Here is a 3,394-nt window from a genome sequence, read left to right as displayed (position 1 = left end):
AGCAAAATAATATGACCTTGCAAAAGTGGTCAACCAGAAATTAATGTTTATATATCCTAAAAGTCCATTGTTTGGAAATAATATAGCAATGAGGGGAAAGGCAGAGACTTGATTCTACCACAGAGTTAAGGATAAAAATCTGAGAGTCTCTGAAGAAAGACCCTGAAGAATATAACTGAGTCAAAAATAAATCAGAAAGTTAGAGAATATAAAATAAGAGTGAATATTGCCTATAGTTTCCTACTAATGATGTGTGGAATATCTATGTGAAGCTGACATGTAAAATGAAGTCCATAGAAATAAATAGCATGAATAAAGACTGGAAATCTTCAGGGAAGAGGAGTCACACATGCCTATATGAACAGCAATCTGAAAACACGAAGGACAAATAATAGATACATATTTTTTCAGAAATATCCCCAGACATGTTTAACTTCAGATTAGAATTAGTATGGCATATATATATTAGAGACCTAGCGCACGATTAAATCATGCGGGTTCTCTAGGCCTAGCTGCAATCAGGGCCATGTCCACTGCCCAGTGTCACTCCTCCACCTCCGTGACCCCTGCCCTGTGAACCTCCAGGCTTACAGCTCCGCCCACGAGACTCCTCGGCCTCTGCTGCCCATGCCCCGCGACGCTCTTCTGCCTCAGCAGCCCCATGAAGCGCCACACTCACAGCCCCCGCCCCGCCTCCGCTGCCCCGCGATGCTCCACACTTGTGCCTCCACCCCGTGATGCTCCTCCGCCTCACCACCCCACGAAGCTCCATGCTCAGAGCCCCCGCCCCACGAGGCTCCTCAGCCTCTGCAGCCCCACCCGGTCACACTGTGAGAGCTGGACCCACAGCTCCCACTCCCTCAGCTCCCTAGCCTGGCGTTCGGTCCAGCCTTTGGTTGTTGTGGATGTTATGGACCCTGGCTCTTTATATATAGATATATATGTCTATGTTTGTGTGATAGGAATAATTGAGAGTTATTGTATGTCTGACAATCCAGGAGAGTCTTGAACTCATAGCATATGCAGTTTTAATAACTCCTTAAGAATCTAGCCACAGACGGCAGCATAGGTAAATGCTGTACTCAAATCCTCCCACAACCACATCAAAACTACAACTAAACTACAGAACAGCCGTTATTCAAAACCACCTGAAATCTAGCTGGATGGAAGTCCTACAACTAAGGATTTAAGGAAGAAGCCACATAGAGACTGGTAGGAGTGGTAGAGAGGCAAAATGGGCTAGTCCCACCCCCAAGTGTGGCAGATAAAAATTGGGAGGGATACCTTGGTTGTGGAGGTCCCCCCTGAGGAGCATGGAGTCTCAGCCCCACACCAGGCCCCCCAGCCCAGGGTTCCAGGACTAGGAAGAGCCATGCCCAAAACTTCTGGCTATAAAAACCAGCAGGGATTGTGGTTAAGTGAGATGGAGGGCTTCTGGAGTCCCAGGCAATTCCTCTTAAAGGGCCCATACCCAGACTTACTTGGACTCACTCCCTCTGAGCTCTAATACTGGGGCAATAGTTTGAAAGGCACCAGGGACATGTGGGGAGGAACTGAATTGTCTGGCATCAGGGGGAGAGCTGGAGGGGCAGCTTTCTGCCAGAAAAAAAGTGCTGGCACAGAGCACTGTTTCTTTTCTGAAACCCTTCTCCCCAAACAGAGCCAGTAGGTGGGAGCTATACCTGTCTCCATCAACCTAGCTATCATTGTTCTACCCTGGTAACACTTGAGACCCTGCCCCACCCAACATGCAGGCTCACCTAACACAGAGCACTGTTTCTTTTCTGAAACCCTTCTCCCCAAACAGAGCAGGTAGGTGGGAGCTATACCTGTCTCCATCAACTTGGCTATCATTGTTCTACCCTGGTAACACCCTGAGACCCTGCCCCACCCAACATGCAAGCTCACCTAAACTATTTCCAGTGGCTTTTCCATACAAATGGCCTATCTTGGCTCATGCTTCAGGCTTTCTTAACAAGAAGAAGCTGGCATTGGTGTGCCTGTACCACTCACTAAGTGGCCCCAGGCCCAGCAATAGCAGCAGCCAGCCTTGAGTTGTAGGTTGGCCTCTCCTGAGCACCTCCAAGCCCAGCACAAGTAGCAGCAATCTGCAGATAGCTTTGCAATTCATGATGGGTGACCCCAGGCAGAACACAGGCAGTGGCTGACCTTGGCCTGCTCCTAGTGGGAGCCAGCACACCAAGTGGACAGCTTTAAACCACACTGAAGCACCACCCAACCACCACCATAAATTTTACACCCAAGGGGTGGACTCATCAGGCCCCAGAGACTCATCAAAGTAAGTTCTGTTCTGTGGGGTGGGCCCCTGCAGAGCTGATTCTCCATGGTGGTTGGTGATTCCAACCAGTCCTTGCAGCCTATCAGCCTGGGGGTAAATTCCTCTCATTGATGTGCCAATAGCAATCAAGGCTCAACTATAACAGGGGAGTGTTTACAGCCCATATGGGGTGGGGGGCACACCTGGAGTGCCCAGCTTGGGTAATGGGGAGGCTGTGCCACTGGATCCTATGGGACACCTACTACATAAGGCCAATCTACAAAGTCCAGGAGACACATCAGCTCTACCTAATACAAAGAAACAAACATGGGGAAGCAGCCAAAATTAAGAGACAAAGAAATATGTCCCAAATGAAAGAACAGAACAAAACTCCAGAGAAAGAATTCAAGAAAATGGAGACAAGCAATCTACCAGATGAAGAGTTAAAAAAAACACTGGTGCCCTGACTGGTTTGGCTCAGTGGATAGAGCGTTGGCCTGCGGACTGAAGGGTCCCAGGTTTGATTGGTCAAGGGCATGTACCTTGGCTGCGGGCACATCCTCGGTAGGGGGTGTGCAGGAGGCAGCTGATCGGTGTTTCTCTCTCATCGATGATTCTACCTATCTATCCCTCTCCCTTCCTCTCTGTAAAAAAATCAATAAAATATATTTTTTTTAAAAATTTAAAAAAACACTGGTTATAAGGATGCTCAATGAACTTAGGAGAAGATGAGATGAACTTAGTGAGAACTTCAACAAAGGTATAAGAAACATAGAAATGGAACAAGAATATATAAAAAAGAACCAGTCAGAAATGATGAATTCATTAACTGAAATGAAGAATACATTAGATGAACTTAGGAGAAGATGAGATGAACTTAGTGAGAACTTCAACAAAGGTATAAGAAACATAGAAATGGAACTAAAATATATAAAAAAAAGAACCAGTCAGAAATGAAGAATTCATTAACTGAAATGAAGAATACATTACAGGGAATCAACAATCAAGTAGATGAAGTAAAGGATCAATTTGGAGATTAAGAAAACAAGAAAGCAGAAAATACCCAATCCGGATAAAAGAAGAAAAAATAATAATTCAAATATCCAAATAAATGTT

The sequence above is a fragment of the Myotis brandtii genome, unplaced genomic scaffold (assembly GCF_000412655.1).
Source record: "Myotis brandtii unplaced genomic scaffold, ASM41265v1 scaffold546, whole genome shotgun sequence".
Lineage (NCBI taxonomy): Eukaryota > Metazoa > Chordata > Mammalia > Chiroptera > Vespertilionidae > Myotis > Myotis brandtii.
Note: the sequence above shows the minus strand (reverse complement) of the source record.